Consider the following 16,820-nt stretch of genomic DNA (forward strand, 5'->3'; position numbering starts at 1 on the left):
TCTAAAGTCTCTTGCTTTTTTGATGATCCAGCAGATGTTGGCAATTTGATCTCTGTTTCCTCTGCCTTTTCTAAATCCAGCTTGAACATCTGGAAGTTCACAGTTCACCTATTGTTGAAGCCTGGCTTGGAGAATTTGAGTATTACACTCTTAGTGTGTGAGTTAATGGTAACCATGATATTTATATTTAAAATGAGACCATACAAGCTTTCAGAAGGCCCTATTACACATTATCAATAGTTTTAATAGTGTAAAACAAGTTTTAACACAAGGATTGTGTTTACAAAACTCTGAAGAATTTTAAAGTGGCCTGTTGTGTTTTCTGGTATATTCTTCAACATTTGGAGCATGGTACTGATTCAAGAATAGAATTGTATAAATCAATGCACAGTATCGGCTTTAGACTTGAAAACAAAAGCTCCTCTATTTTTTTACTTTTTTATGACTGAAGTGGGAGGTGCACAGGGTTGAGCTGCACACTAAAAAATCAAGTTTTCCCCACAGTACATCCTCATCACCTACCTCTGGAGCTGTGATACTTGCTGTGGGGACATGGTGATGTGCTGTCCAGACCTCTCTTTGAGGACTTGTTGTCCAGTTGCTGGATGTGCTGTCAGTGGGCAGTCTTCAGCCACCAGGTCCTCTGGGGATAGCTTTTATGCAACGATGCATCCAGGGGGAAGCATAAAAGCCTGGCCAGTGGACTTGTCAGGAGAACCCTGAAGGACTATCTTCACTCCAGACCCCCATGGGGTCAGCTAAGGTCATCTGAACAGTGTTGCAGCTTGATTTTCCCTCTGCCCTACCCTGTTTCTTCTCTTCTGATTCTATAAATGTTCATCACAAGGGCACCCCTGATAAACATTCCAGAACTAAACTCCATCTGAGTCTGCATCCCAGAGAACTATTCTGCAATACATATCAAAAAAAAAAAAAAATTCAGTACTCGGGGAGGATTTTTATTTGAACTTTACTGATTATATACATACTTTTAACACTTTTAAATTCCAAAATAAAATACAAGTGGTGCAAACAGGAACTTTGTATGTAAACATGGTTACCTTTGGTTTAAAATCCTCAATTGAATGTTGTCTGACTAATTCAAGTGTAGAAATTGTTATGTTAATAATAAAATAAAATTATTATTTTGAACCATATGAAAATGTTATTATATAGGTGAAAAAAAGGATTGAATGTTAGTGGTTATACATGGTTCAGTCTAATAGAAAAAAATCCATTAGCACTTGAAATTTAGAGAATATTACCCTTATGAATAACTCATGCATAAAAGATATAAATAATGAATTCAATTAGATATTAGAAAATACTTAATGGTATGGTTATTGATCAGTGCTAGTATCCAAACTTGTAGGTTATAGTTAAGTGGGCTTTAGGGTAAAAAAAGAAAAAGTAGCTAATGTACTTACACTAGAAAAATGATTAAGTTAAAAGTTGATCTAAATTTCCAATTTAAGAATTTTAGGAAATAAATCTCAAAATAAATGAAAAGTTGAAGGAAAGACAGAATAATATGAAGTAGAAAAGAAAACAGGAAATATCAATTCAGCAAAAAATGTGATTCTTTAAAATAGGAAAAAGTTATGTAATATTACTCATTTTAAAAAAGGCTCAAAAGAAAATTAAAAAGAAAAAAAGAAAGAACACAATTATAGATGCTGCAGAGTTTAAACATATAGATATAGGGAGTAACTTTATGCAAGTTAAGTTCAAAACTCACAGGAAATAGATCTACCTCTAGAGAAATAAAACTTACCAAAAATGACTCTGTACAAATAACAAAATGAACAGTACTAACATAATTACCAAAAATAAAGTAAACATTGATGGCTGCACAATACTGTGAATGTGATTAACACCACTGAACTGTATGCTTAAAAGTGACTTTATGGCAAATTTTATGTTACATATTTTACCACAATAAAAAAAGTTAAAAAATAAAATAAAATTATCTGTCTAGAAGACAATAGATCATACATCTGTCCTTCATTCTCAAATCCCCTAGAAGGCCTTCTATTTTGAGAAAGGATATTTTCTCTTCCTTCTCTTTTAGAACACATAATATTGTCCTTCTATATTTTAATCATGTATCATTTTTTTTTTTTTTTTTGGAGCGGGGGACACCTTCCTCTCCCATAATTCACTTAAACTACAATATATTTTTGTTTTTCCTATTAGTTTTCTCTGTAGTGTTTTAAGTAGAGATCTTTGGGTAGAATAATGAGTTCTAGTTATATTAAAGGAAATGGTGACACAAAACAGCTACTTCACACTAGTCTTCAAGTAAGCTGAAGCCCTGACATGACTGGAAAGTAGTAGGTAATTTGGGGAACAATATAAAAAAAAAATCTGTGACAACTTTTTCTTGCACATTAGAAAATGAGCTTTGGCTCTGGAGTCTCTTAAGGCAGAAAACCTGGTAGACAGCTTTTACTGGTGGCCTGAACCTCTGATTTGGAGAAGAAAATAGTATAACATAAAAATAAAAATAATAAATCATTTTGTAAGAGCTTGGAATCAGTTGGTGAAGTTGGAGGGGAAAAGATAGATAAACTAACATCTTGTGTGTATAAATATTTCTTGGTATAAAAAAAAGTACAACATAGTTTATACAGTGTAAAACCTGTTGGAAAGATGCCTTTGGGATAGACTTGACCTCATGGTAGAATCACAGTGTTGACTCAAAAATTTTTAAGACTGAAGGCTGTCCACTGTAAGTGTTCATAATCACATGGTCACTGTGAGTGATATCTTTAGAGATGCACCTGAGGGAGAAAAAAAGAAAAAAGAAAAAAAAACAGCATGTTTAAAAGTTGCAAAGTCCTCCCTGAGGCAACACATTTCTACATCCACTTTTTCATGTTGGCACAAATCATATCACTAGTGGAGTCACCATTTTAAAAAGCAGAGATGTATTTATTTTATGGAGGAAGTAGCCCCATTAAAACCCTCAGTGGGGCTGGGCTTAATATTGAACAACCTGTAGATCCACTAGAGTTCTGACCATTCTGATTCACAGATATATTTTATCACTACATTAAATTGATAAACAAAATCATTTTACTGACTCAAAGCCTGGAGATAAAAAAAAGGGTGACAAAGAGGCTGGAAAATCTAGTGAATGCATGAGAATTTGTCATTTTCACACATTAAATGAGCGCAGTAGATTTGGATGCTAATATTCCCTTATGGCTCAGCTGGTAAAGAATCTGTCTGCAATGCGGGAGACCTTGGTTAAATCCCTGGGTTGGGAGGATGCCCTGGAGAAGGGAAAGGCTACCCACTCCTGTATTCTGGCCTGGAGAATTCCATGGACTGTATAGTCCATGGGGTCATAAAGAGTTGGACATGACTAACCAACTTTCACTTTGACTTCACTTTCACCAGGTTGTAATCCCTATATTTTATAAACTCTGATTGACAAGCACTGAAACACTGGCATATATATATGAAATATACTGGCATTTAGTTTGTAAGGCAAAGCAGTCATAAGGCATGTAGAAAAGCTCTAACTAGGACTCAACCAACCAACCTCTCTTAAATGTAAGATGATGCCACAATATAGGATAGTTCTTTGCCAGGTCCCTAAGTTCTTCAATTCTACCAATTTCCAGCTGAACTAGAAGAGATACAGGTTTTCTGATAAATGCATGATAAGAATAAAAAGGAAATGAAATGCTGGCAAGTTCCAGAATCATCAGTTTTCAGTAACTGTATTGTATGTCAGTTTCTTAACAGATTTGTTGTGGTTTAGTTGTTAAGTCATGCCCAACTCTTTTGCAATCCCATGGATCCTCAAGGCTCCTCTGTCCATGGAATTTTCCAGGCAAGGATACTGGAGTGGGTTGCCATTTCCTTCTTCAGGGGATCTTCCTGACTCAGGGACTGAACCTATGTCTCCTGCATTGGCAGGTGGATTCTTTACCACTGAGCCCCCAGGGAAACCATTCTTGACAGATACACATAACAAAATGAAATAATGTCAAGACTTGTGAACTCTTATTTCTAAATGTGTTTGGGTGAAAATGGATTTCGACTGTCATTTTTTTTTTTTTTTTTTTACCTGAACAAGAAAAGTTTTGTTTGAGTCCTTAAAGTAGAAAATGTACCACCTATTTGAGGCTGACTCATGTTATGAGCTGGGTCACTTGAATGTATGATTACAGATGCTTTATAAACCCTGGCTTTGAATACATCTGTGGGTGTTGTCAACAAAGTCATCATGGGAGAGAGATAATGGACTCCATAAATGAAACAGGAAACCACTGAGACATTCACCTTCATATCAACTGTGCTTTATTTATTTCTTGTTGCTTGCTACCCCCAAAACAGAACTGGATATGAAATATATATATTGCTGTGAAAGTGCTGCACTCAATATGTCAGCAAATTTGGAAAACTCAGCAGTGGCCACAGGACTGGAAAAGGTCAGTTTTCATTCCAATCCCAAAGAAAGGCAATGCCAAAGAATGATCAAACTACCACACAGTTGCACTCATCTAACATGCTAGTGAAGTAATGCTAAAAATTCTCCAAATCAGGCTTCAGCAATACGTGAACTCTGAACTTTCAGATGTTCAAACTGGTTTTAGAAAAGGTAGAGGAACCAGAGATCAAATTGCCAACATCCACTGGATCATCAAAAAAGCAAGAGAGTTCCAGAAAAAAACATCTATTTCTGCTTTATTGACTGTGTGGATCACAATAAACTGTGGAAAATTCTAAACGAGATGGGAATACCAGACCACCTGACTTGTCTCTTGAGAAACCTGTATGCAGGTCAGGAAGCAGCAGTTAGAATTGGACATGGAACAACAGACTGGTTTCAAATAGGAAAAGGAGTACGTCAAGGCTGTATATTGTCACCCTGCTTATTTAACTTCTATGCAGAGTACATCATGAGAAACGCTGGGCTGGAAGAAGCACAAGCTGGAATCAAGGTTGCTGGGAGAAATATCAATAACTTCAGATATGTAGATGACACCACCCTTATGACAGAAAGTGAAGAAGAACTAAAGAGCTTCTTGATGCAAGTGAAAGAGTAAAGTGAAAAAGCTGGCTTAAAGCTCAACATTCAGAAAACTAAGGTCAGGCATACAGTCCCATCACTGCATGACAAATAGCTGGGGAAACATTGGAAACAGTGCCTGAGTTTATTTTGGGGCGCTCAAAAATCACTGCAGATGGTGATTGCAGCCATTAAATTAAATGACGCTTACTCCTTGGAAGGAAAGTTATGACCAATCTAGACAGCATATTAAAAAGCAGAGACATTACTTTGTCAACAAAGGTCTATCTAGTCAAGGCTATGGTTTTTCCATTGGTCATGTATGGATGTGAGAGTTGGATATAAAGAAAGCTGAGCACCAAAGAGTTGATGCTTTTGAATGGTGGTGTTGGAGAAGACGCTTGAGAGTGCCTTTGACTGCAAGGAGATCAAACTCATCAATCCTAAAAGAAATCAGTCCTGGGTGTTCATTGGAAGGACTGATGCTGAAGCTGAAACTCCAATACTTTGGCCATCTGATGCAAAAAACTGACTAATTGGAAAAAACCCTGATGTTGGGAAAGATTGAAGGCAGGAGAATAAAGGGATGACAGAGGATGAGATGATTGGATGGCATCACTGACTCAATGGACAAGAGTTTGAGCAAGCTCCAGGACTTGGTGATGAACAGGGAAGCCTGGCATGCTGTAATCCATGGGGTTGCAAAGAGTTGGACACAACTGAGCGACTAAACTGAACTGATTCACAGTTGGACAGGGACAAGCTCTCTCTCCAAGGGCCAATCAAAGGTGTTTTAGTTTACAGTTAGGAGGGACAGGGTCCTCCAGACAAGCCATTAAGTATGATTATAATAATAAGAGCAATGGAAAGCAAGCCAAAGAAATATTTTCCAACATGGACTCAGAATTGGTTTCCTCTCTGCAACATTATGAGTTCTTGATTTATCATGATGACAATTTCATCTTCTAAAAGGTAGAGGAAGCAATACTGGAGTGGGTAGCTGTTCCCTTCTCCAGGGGATCTTCCAAACCCAGGGATCAGACCTAGGTCTTCTGCAATGCAGGTGGATTCTTTACCAGCTGAGCCACCAGGAAAGCCCAATAATACTGGTGGGTAGCCTATCCTTTCTCCAGTGGTCTTCCTAACCCAGGAATCAAACTGGAGTCTCCTGCATTGCAGGTGGATTCTTTACCAGCTGGGCTACCAGGGAAGCCCATAAGGGAGGCAACTGGACCTAATTCTAAGTGACAAAGAATTAGTAAGAAAGTGACAGTATCAGGTAGGAGTTTTCTTTACAGATTAGAAACAGAAGTGATCTACATCTTTCCCTTGTACTTCTTCCTAGACCTGGAATATTACAAATGTTATTTCCTTCAAAATCTCAAATTCCCTGAATGTTCCCTGAAACATTTGCATCACCAACATTCTGAGCATCATTTAGGATGAAAGTAAAGGGTCTGCAAAGTGAGAATATACTGTGTTCCATGAGAATCATGGAACCCAGACTCCTATCATGTGGAAACTCTAATCTGAAATCTCTCTCAGGTATGTGTGCATGCATATCCTACACTCCACCAACAACACCGCTGCCAATTCTCAGCAGATCTGCCTTCCGCAATGTGTTGTTAAGACCCAATTATGAGGTTTTGTATCCAGAGGCTCATAATTGAAAATGACACAGAGTGCTTGTTACCACATCCCTGGTGCCACAGCATGAGGAGTGTGCTGTGGAGACGAACTTTAATTACAGCTCCCCACAGCAGGCTCACCTGTTTTGCCCTTTCAGTGAGAACAGCGGCCTCAGCTTCACCCAGTTGTTGCACCATCTTGTAAAGCAGGCTGTATCTATCTTGCAACATGCAATATGGCTCATCATAATCATCCAGTCTCCCTGAATCCCAAACCTGTCAATTAGCAGGAAGAAACCCGTTAGCACACCATGTTTTGCAGTAACATATTATAAATCAGACAATAGTTTGTAAAGGGACAGGAAGGGAAGAATAGAGAAAATCTATTTGGGTGGTAGGCCTGGCTGATATTTTAATGGTTTGATTACCTTGATAATGGTTTTATTAGGCAAATAAAGGCCCAAACCAACCTTTTATTATTTTAATGGTATAGATGGGAAATGAAACATTTCCTGCTGTATCAGTAAACAAAGGACATCACAGTCATCAGTGACTACAGCCACGATTATGAGCTGGTGAACCCTGAGGGAACTCAGAAAGGAAAGAATACTTGCCATCTATCAGCCATCAGACTGCACCCACTCCCCACAGTGAGCCCTGAGGAAACTCAGGATGAGAAAACACAGGATACTGGCCCAGATAGCTGAGGTGCATGTCAGTGGAATGATTTCAGTGAGCCCAGACTCTTTTAGCTCCCCCTAAACATAGAAGTGCTAAATTCATTTACTTGAGATATCTGATTTTCTTTAACAGTAATCTTTTGTTGTTATGACTACCTAGTCTTTTGTTGCAAAAATTCCTATACATCCTGACCCCCTACGCTTGCCTCTTTAGAACAGTTTCTCAGCATTGTCTTAGATGTTCCATCCCCGACTTGAAGTCCTCAGGAAGTCCACTGACTATAACATAACTCTCAACATCCAGACTGTGCATTTTTTTTCAACCCACAGGGCCCTGATTATGTCAGTTGCTAAGAAGGGCAGCATCCATTGTCTGAAAAGTTAAGATGCTTCCTGAAGTTGATTGTGGTTGTGGTTTATTATTCTGAGAGTGAAAGGTTGGCAAAAGGAGTTGATATATAAGAGCTACTTTAGCTGAACTGCTGCGAATAGAAGACATCTCTAGAAAACCAATTTTTTCTTTGAATAAGAATAAAGAAGCAAGTAAGAAATTGAGGTTCACATTCCAGTGATAAAAAAAATGTGGTACATATGCACAATGGAATATTATTCAACCATTAAAAAGTTAAATTATGTCATTTGCAGTGATATGGATGGTCCTAGATATTGTCATACTGAGTGAAGTAAGTCAAACAGAGTAACATATTATATCACTTATGTGTGAAACCTAAAAAAGGGTACAAAAATGCTTTAAAATTTTTAAAGGGTAGAAAGAATTTATCTATAAAACAGAAATAAAGTCACATATGTAGAAAAGAAACTTACAGTTACCAAGCGGTAATTAGGGGAGGGATAAATTGGTAGATAGGGATTGATATATAGACACTGCTGCTGTTGCTACTGCTGCTAAGTCGCTTCAGTCGTGTCCGACTCTGTGCGACCCCATAGATGGCAGCCCACCAGGCTCCACCATCCCTGGGATTCTCCAGGCAAGAACACTGGAGTGGTTGCCATTTCCTTCTCCAATGTATGAAAGTGAAAAGTGAAAGTGAAGTCGTTCAGTCGTATCTGACTCTTAGCGACCCCATGGACTGCAGCCTACCAGGCTCCTCTGTCCATGGGATTTTCCAGGCAAGAGTACTGGAGTGGGGTGCCATTGCCTTCTCTGCATATAGACACTACTATATATAAAACAGATAACTAATTAGGACCTAATGTAGCCCAGGGAACAGTCAATACTCTGTAATGGCCTATATGGAAAAAGACTCTAATAAAGACTGGATATATGTATATGTATAACTGATTCACTTTGCTATACACCTGATAGTAACACAACATTGTAATTCAACTATACTCAAATAATTTTTTTAAATCAAATATTTGAGAAAGAACTTTATTTATGGTGTTTTTGCTGAATTGAAAGCCAATCAGTAATCAGAAGCATTCGAAGAAAATACAAATTTTACACCTGGGGTGCATGGACTACACAGAACAATCCCATGACTCTGTAGTTGGGAGATGCACATCTCTTGGGTCTCCTGATGTTTAATCCTACCATTCCTACCAGAGGAGTTAGCAACCGCAACCATCTCAGACCAAGATGTAAACAAGTGACTAAATTTACATCTCCTGGCGGGACCTCCCTAGGACATCACTGATGACCTTGACAAGGGAGTCCTAAACTGAAGGTCTCCCAAAACAGGAGTGAGAAGGACTGCTCCTCAGTGAATGGCAAGGTCTACCATGGAAAACAAGGTCAATCATTATGAAGGTGACAGGCTCCAAAGTGAACCCTTGCATTTCCCTTTTCCCTCTATCTTCTCCATTCACCCAGATGTTCAGAACCCAATCCAGACACCAGCATCAACTCCCCTCTTTGCCCTCACATTCCATGTTCAACCCATTGCACAATCGCTTGGCTTCACTTCGTTATTTATTACAAATGCCTCTATCCCAACAAATGCCTCTATCCCAACCACTTCACCATTTCTACTTCCATCACCTTAGTCTCAGCCACAATAGTTCAGAGAGGGCACAACTATAAGAGAGTGAACACTGCATTTGGAGAACTGAAAGAAAATCAATGTGGTTTTAGCTATAAAGGAAAGAGGGAGAGCAGAGTGGAAAAAAGCTAGAAAGGTGGGAAGGGGCTGGGGTTGTAAACTGCTTTGTAAAACCATATTAAAGATTTGTTCAAAGACACTGACCAAGAGAAAAAAAAATTGAGGTTATTGAGATTTACCAGGAGATATCAGAGAAGGCAATGGCACCCACTCCAGTACTCTTGCCTGGAAAATCCCATGGATGGAGGAGCCTGGTAGGCTGCAGTCCATGGGGTCGCTAAGAGTCGGACACAACTGAGTGACTTCATTTTCACTTTTTACTTTCATGCTTTGGAGAAGGAAATGGCAACCACTCCAGTGTTCTTGCCTGGAGAATCCCAGGGATGGGGGAGCCTGGTGGGCTGCTGTCTATGGGGTCGCATAGAGTCGGTCATGACTGAAGCGACTTAGCAGCAGTAGCAGCATGGGTAAATAAAGGATTAACAAATGAACATATTTTGATAATAACAGCAAAGGCAATGCCAAATAACATATCTATAATGTAAGAGTCACTGTCCTGCAATCTTGGAATGTCACTCTGTCCCTCATGAAAATCTGTAGGTGGGACCTGCTTCCTACTGTGATGTTCTAATCTGGGTGACTGGACACACTGACTAAAGCCTAGAGCATCACTTTGGTTGCAAATGCCCTACTGCTGTTGTCTGCCTGCCCAGAACTCACTCTTGTTCATGTCCTGCTCAAGGAATGAGACTACAGGCACTGCCTCAATAGTAACAGTCTGGTATCTACTCAATGTCCCCACTGATATCCCATCTGACAATGTATGTGCAGTAGGCTGGGAGGTGGTATTACAGAAACTTCCCAAGTAGTCAAAAGAGACAGTCCCATTATCAGTGGGCATAAGGATTACTGGGGATTACTGATCACTTATTTCTGGATTATTACCTATTTTGTATGGACCAACAAAATCACTGGTTAACTCCATCTGTTGCTTTTTACACATTATGCAGGCCTTCTTTATCTGTTTATTTCATTACTAAGCAGCATACTAAGGAGGGCCGTGAGGAGCTACTCCAAGTTCAAGGTCAGGAGGGGCAGCAGTGAGGAGATACCCCTCGTCCAAGGTAAGGAGCAGCGGCTGTGCTTTGCTGGAGCAGCCGTAAAGAGATACTCCATGTCCAAGATAAGAGAAACCCAAGTAAGACAGTAGATGTTGCAAGAGGGCATCAGAGGGCAGACACACCGAAACCATAATCACAGAAAACTAGTCAATCTAATCACACTAGGACCACAGCCTTGTCTAACTCAATGAAACTAAGCCATGCCCTGTGGGGCCACCCAAGACGGGTGGGTCATTGTGGAGAGGTCTGACAGAATGTGGTCCACTGGAGAAGGGAATGGCAAGCCACTTCAGTATTCTTGCCTTGAGAACCCCATGAACAGTATGAAAAGGCAAAATGATAGGGTACTGAAAGAGGAACTCCGCAGGTCAGTAGGGGCCCAATATGCTACTGGAGATCAGTGGAGAAATAACTCCAGAAAGAATGAAGGGATGGAGCCAAAGCAAAAACAATACCCAGTTGTGGATGTGACTGGTGATAGAAGCAAGGTCCGATGTTGTAAAGAGCAATATTGCATAGGAACCTGGAATGTTAGGTCCATGAATCAAGGCAAATTGGAAGTGGTCAAACAGGAGATGGCAATAGTGAACACAGACATTCTAGGAATAAGTGAATTCAAATGGACTAGAATGGGTGAATTTAACTCAGATAACCATTATATCTACTACTGTGGGCAGGAACCCTCAGAGGAAATGGAGTAGCCATCATGGTCAACAAAAGAGTCCGAAATGCAGTACTTAGATGCAATCTCAAAAACGACAGAATGACCTCTGTTCGTTTCCAAGGCAAACCATTCAATATCACAGTAATCGAAATCTATGCCCCAACCAGGAATGCTGAAGAAGCTGAAGTTGAATGGTTCTATGAAGACCTACAAGACCTTTTATTTATTTATTTTTTCTTCTTTTTTTTTCTATTTTTTTAAAATTTTATTTTATTTTTAAACTTTACATAATTGTATTAGTTTTGCCAAATATCAAAATGAATCTGCCACAGGTATACATGTGTTCCCCATCCTGAACCCTCCTCCCTCCTCCCTCCCCATTCCATCCCTCTGGGTCGTCCCAGTGCACCAGCCCCAAGCATCCAGTATCGTGCATCGAACCTGGACTGGCAACTCGTTTCATACATGATATTTTACATGTTTCAATGCCATTCTCCCAAATCTTCCCACCCTCTCCCTCCCTCTCAGAGTCCATAAGACTGTTCTATACATCAGTGTCTCTTTTGCTGTCTCGTACACAGGGTTATTGTTACCATCTTTCTAAATTCCATATATATGCTTTAGTATACTGTATTGGTGTTTTTCTTTCTGGCTTACTTCACTCTGTATAATAGGCTCCAGTTTCATCCACCTCATTAGAACTGATTCAAATGTATTCTTTTTAATGGCTGAGTAATACTCCATTGTGTATACCCAAAAAAGATGTCCTTTTCATTATAGGGGACTGGAATGCAAAAGTAGGAAGTCAAGAAACACCTGGAGTAACAGGCAAATTTGGCCTTGGAATACGGAATGAAGCAGGGCAAAGGCTAATAGAATTTTGCCAAGAAAACACACGGGTCATAGCAAACACCCTCTTCCAAAAACACAAGAGAAGACTGTACACATGGACATCACCAGATGGTCAACACTGAAATCAGATTGATTGTATTCTTTGCAGCCAAAGATGGAGAAGCTCTATACAGTCAGCAAAAACAAGAACAGGAGCTGACTGTGGCTCAGATCGCGAACTCCTTATTACCAAATTCAGACTTAAATTGAAGAAAGTAGGGAAAACCACTAGACCATTCAGGTATGACCTAAATCAAATTCCTTATGATTATACAGTGGAAGTGAGAAATAGATTTAAGGGACAAGATCTGATAGAGTGCCTGATGAACTATGGATGGAGGTTCGTGACATAGTACAGGAGATAGGGATCAAGACCATCCCCATGGAAAAGAAATGCATAAAAGCTAAATGGCTGTCTGGGGAGGCCTTAAAAATAGCTGTGAAAAGAAGAGAAGTGAAAAGCAAAGGAGAAAAGGAAAGATCTAAGCATCTGAATGCAGAGTTCCAAAGAATAACAAGAAGAGATAAGAAAGCCTTCCAGAGATCAATGCAAAAAATAGAGGAAAACAACAGAATGGGAAAGACTAGAGAACTCTTAAAGAAAATTAGAGATACCAAGGGAACATTTCATGCAAAGATGGGCTCGATAAAGGACAGAAATGGTATGGACCTAACAGAAGCAGAAGATATTAAGAAGAGGTGGCAAGAATACACAGAAGAACTGTACAAAAAAGATCTTCAAGACCAAGATAATCACGATGGTGTGATCACTCACCTAGAGCCAGACATCCTGCAATGTGAAGTCGAGTGGGCCTTAGAAAGCATCACTATGAACAAAGCTAGTGGAGGTGATAGAATTCCAGAGGAGCTATTTCAAATCCTAAAAGATGATGCTGTGAAAGTGCTGCACTCAATATGTCAGCAAATCTGGAAAACTCAGCAGTGGCCATAGGACTGGAAAAGGTCAGTTTTCATTCCAATCCCAAAGAAGGGCAATGCCAAAGAGTGCTCAAACTATCACACAGTTGCACTCATCTCACACGCTAGTAAAGTAATGCTCAAAATTCTCCAAGCCAGGCTTCAGCCATACCTGAACTGTGAACTTCCAGATGTTCAAGCTGGCTTTAGAAAAGGCAGAGAAACCAGAGATCAAATTGCCAACATCCGCTGGATCATGGAAAAAGCAAGAGAGTTCCAGAAAAACGTCTATTTCTGCTTTATTGACTGCCAAAGCCTTTGACTGTGTTGATCACAATAAACTGTGGAAAATTCTGAAAAAGATGGGAATACCAGACCACCTGACCTGCCTCCTGAGAAACCTACATGAAGGTCAGGAAGCAACAGTTAGAACTGGACATGGAACAACAGACTGGTTCCAAATAGGAAAAGGACTACGTCAAGGCTGTATATTGTCACCCTGCTTATTTAACTTCTATGCAGAGTACATCATGAGAAACTCTTCATGAGAAGCACAAGCAGGAATCAAGATTGTAGGGAGAAATATCAATAACCTCATATATGCAGATGATACCACCCTTTTGGCAGAAAGTGAAGAGGAACTAAAAAGCGTCTTGATGAAAGTGAAAGTGGAGAGTGAAAAAGTTGGCTTAAAGCTCAACATTCAGAAAACGAAGATCATGGCATCTGGTCCCATCACTTGATGGCAAATAGATGGGGAAACAGTGTCGGACTTTATCTTTTGGGGCTCCAAAATCACTTCAGATGGTGACTGCAGCCATGAAATTAAAAGACGCTTACTCCTTGGAAGAAAATTTATGACCAACCTAGAGAGCATATTGAAAAGCAGAGACATTACTTTGCCAACAAAGGGCCATCTAGTCAAGGCTATGGTTTTTCAAGTGATCATGTATGGATGCTAGAGTTGGACTGTGAAGAAAGCTGAGTGCTGAAGAATTGATGCTTTTGAACTGTGGTGTTGGAGAAGACTCTTGAGAGTCCCTTGGACTGCAAGGAGATCCAACCAGTCCATTCTGAAAGAGATCAACGCTGGGTGTTCTCTGGAAGGACTGATGCTAAAACTGAAACTCCAGTACTTTGGCCACCTCATGTGAACAGTTGACTCATTTGAAAAGACTCTGATGCTGGGAGGGATTGGGGGCAGGAGGAGAAGGGGACGACAGAGGATATGATGGCTGGATGGCATCACCGACTTGATGGACGTGAGTTTGAGTGAACTCCAGGAGATGGTGATGGACTGGGAGGCCTGGCATGCTGCGATTCATGGGGTTGCAGAGTCAGACACGACTGAGTGACTGAATTGACTGAAGCAGCATCAGCAGATACTATGGTTAACATCCACATGAGTGAAATCAGATTAGTGCCACAGGCTAGGGTGTTAATCTTAAAATCCGTTGCATTCCTTTGAGATTATATGCAGACAAAGATTGTTTTCCTTTGACAGATGGTCTCATTATTTTAGAAGCCACACCTTAACATTTATTGAATCTCAGCAGGGAAAGAACAAAGAAAGAGATGAAAATGAGAATAAGGAAAAGAAATAGAGGGAGGAAGGAAGGAAATAAAGCTAAGGAAGGAAATATCAAATTATAAGGAAGAAAAAGCCAATCAAACCTGGAAGGAAGACACTATCTAGATGTGTTTGTCTGTGCTCAGTTGTGTCTGACTCTTTGTAACCCCATGGACTATGGCCCGCCAGGCTCCTCTGTCCATGGGATTCCCCAGGTAAGAATACTGAAGCGGGTTGCCATTTCCTTCTCCAGATGGTCTTCCCAATCTAGGGATCAAACCTGCCTTTCCTGTGACTCCTGTATTGGCAGGCAGATTATTTTACCAGTACCAGAGACCAAAACTTGGAGCCTGCCATGTGTGCAGTGCCCAGATCTATTGTGTCAGGGGCTTGCTAGTTGTTTATCTACAGTATTTCAGTCCCTGATCTACCTTTCTTTCTACACTCTCATCTGTGATCTTTAGAAAATAATAATTAAAAACAGTAAATTTTTAATATGAGAATATGAAATTACTGGATATATGAATTATACTGGATATATTATTTAATAGCACATTCTGAAAATATACTTAAGTACTTGAGTTATTGTCAGGAGTGAGAGGAGAAACTAAGAGAAAATTAAATTAATGAAGGTTCCTATCAAGTTTTACAAGGACAGATGAGTTGAAAAACTGAACATGACTGGAACCAGCTCAAATTCCAGAGGTGAGGGTCTTACCATTATCCATTCGCTGTCAATAATGGTGCTCAACCTGTGGGTGATGGTCAGCACAGTGCACTGGGAAAATTTCTCACGAATGTTTTTTTGTATTAACTCATCAGTTCTGGAATCAAGGAAGTTGATTTAGTTCAGTGTAGACTGGAAAAGTGGACTTGAGGTTTGAAAATACCCTATGATGTTTGTATAATGCTTTTTAAAATCAATACTTTAAGACAAATCCTTATTCCTAAAAATTAAGTAAAAAAAAGTCAACAGAAATTGATGTTTTCTTAAAGGAAAATAATCTTCCCTCAAAATTGCTTGAAACTATATCACCACTAAATGTTTTCCATTTACCATATTTAAAATTCAGATACCAGGTTTCAAGGACCTCAACTCCATACCTTGGATCCACATATGATGTGGCATTGTCAATAATCAGTATTTGATTTTTTCTGAGAATACCCCTGGCAAGGCACAGCAGTTGTCTCTGTCCAACACTCAAGTTTGATCCTGATTCTACTAATTCAGTATCCATCTTACCAGGAAGACTTTCAATGGTTTCTTTAAGTCGTACCTGTGGATATAGAAAGAAAAGCATTTTTCTAAACAAATTGCTACTTAAGTAGATGAGTCTTTTAGACATTAGAGCTTTGACATCCTCAGGACTTCATACATATCTTACACATACAGTCATGTGATGGTGGAGCTCCTTCCAAAGAGCATTCACTGAAAAAGACCATAGAGTCAGCTCAAGACAAATAGATCTCTGTATCTTCCATCCCTGCCACCTGCCACCTACCAGAAACCCCACCTAGGTACTAGTTAAGGAAGTCTCTCAAAAAAGGAAGCTATTTCTCCCAATGTGGTTTAAACGGAAATATTAAAGTGATCTTTATGGTTCAGTCAAGTTTCCTAAAGTACAGTTTTGCATATGAGTTGGTACTCTAATAGGAAACTTAAAAATATACATATTATAGAAAGTATGGTTCTCTAAAGATATAATCTTACCAGTACTTTACCATTTTATAAGGTCTAAAAGTTGGGGAAAAAATGTGAATTCAAACACTGGTAAACTGTACCTCATACATTAGTAATCCTAAAACCTATTCTTGCTATGGTTCTTTCCCGTTTAATCACATAAATACTAAGCCAGTGACATGCACTTTCTTCAACGTCAAAAATATCTTTCAGTGAATGAAAACCAGGACACAACATAACAACTATTTCCCCCAAGACTACAGGTATAGGTAGTATTTAAATTATGTTCTTAAAATTGTAAAAAAAAAAAAAAAAAAAAAATTAAATTAAATTTTAACTGCCAAAGATAAGCTGAAGTGACATTGATGACAGGGATCAGTTCAATGAATATTTTTGCAGAAATATTATAGAACAAGGACCAAACTCAGGTTATACTTAAACAACAAAGAGTAAATACACTTCAAATTAACAGACCAACAGATTGATGAGTGAGGGCCAATAAGGAGACACAGAATTACACCATCACTTAACAAAACATTGCCCAAGGGTAATTGGGCAATGTTACCATGGTATCCTAA

General features: G+C 39.3%; 1 protein-coding gene across 2 annotated transcripts in view; it reads right to left on the reverse strand.

Moving 5' to 3' along the window:
• Positions 1 to 956: 956 nt before the first annotated feature.
• Positions 957 to 16,820, reverse strand: part of LOC129624667 (ATP-binding cassette sub-family C member 4-like) — a 171,484-nt gene continuing 155,620 nt past the window's right edge. For both annotated transcript variants that reach the window (XM_055542828.1, XM_055542827.1), the window contains 4 exons: positions 15,666 to 15,838; positions 15,280 to 15,385; positions 6,796 to 6,930; positions 957 to 2,783 (listed from right to left, as the gene is read on the reverse strand). The gene's annotated coding sequence lies outside the window, so the exon portion shown is untranslated. The remainder of the gene's footprint in view (positions 2,784 to 6,795; positions 6,931 to 15,279; positions 15,386 to 15,665; positions 15,839 to 16,820) is intronic.

Source organism: Bubalus kerabau, chromosome 12, assembly GCF_029407905.1.
Source record: "Bubalus kerabau isolate K-KA32 ecotype Philippines breed swamp buffalo chromosome 12, PCC_UOA_SB_1v2, whole genome shotgun sequence".
Classification (NCBI taxonomy): Eukaryota; Metazoa; Chordata; class Mammalia; order Artiodactyla; family Bovidae; genus Bubalus; species Bubalus kerabau.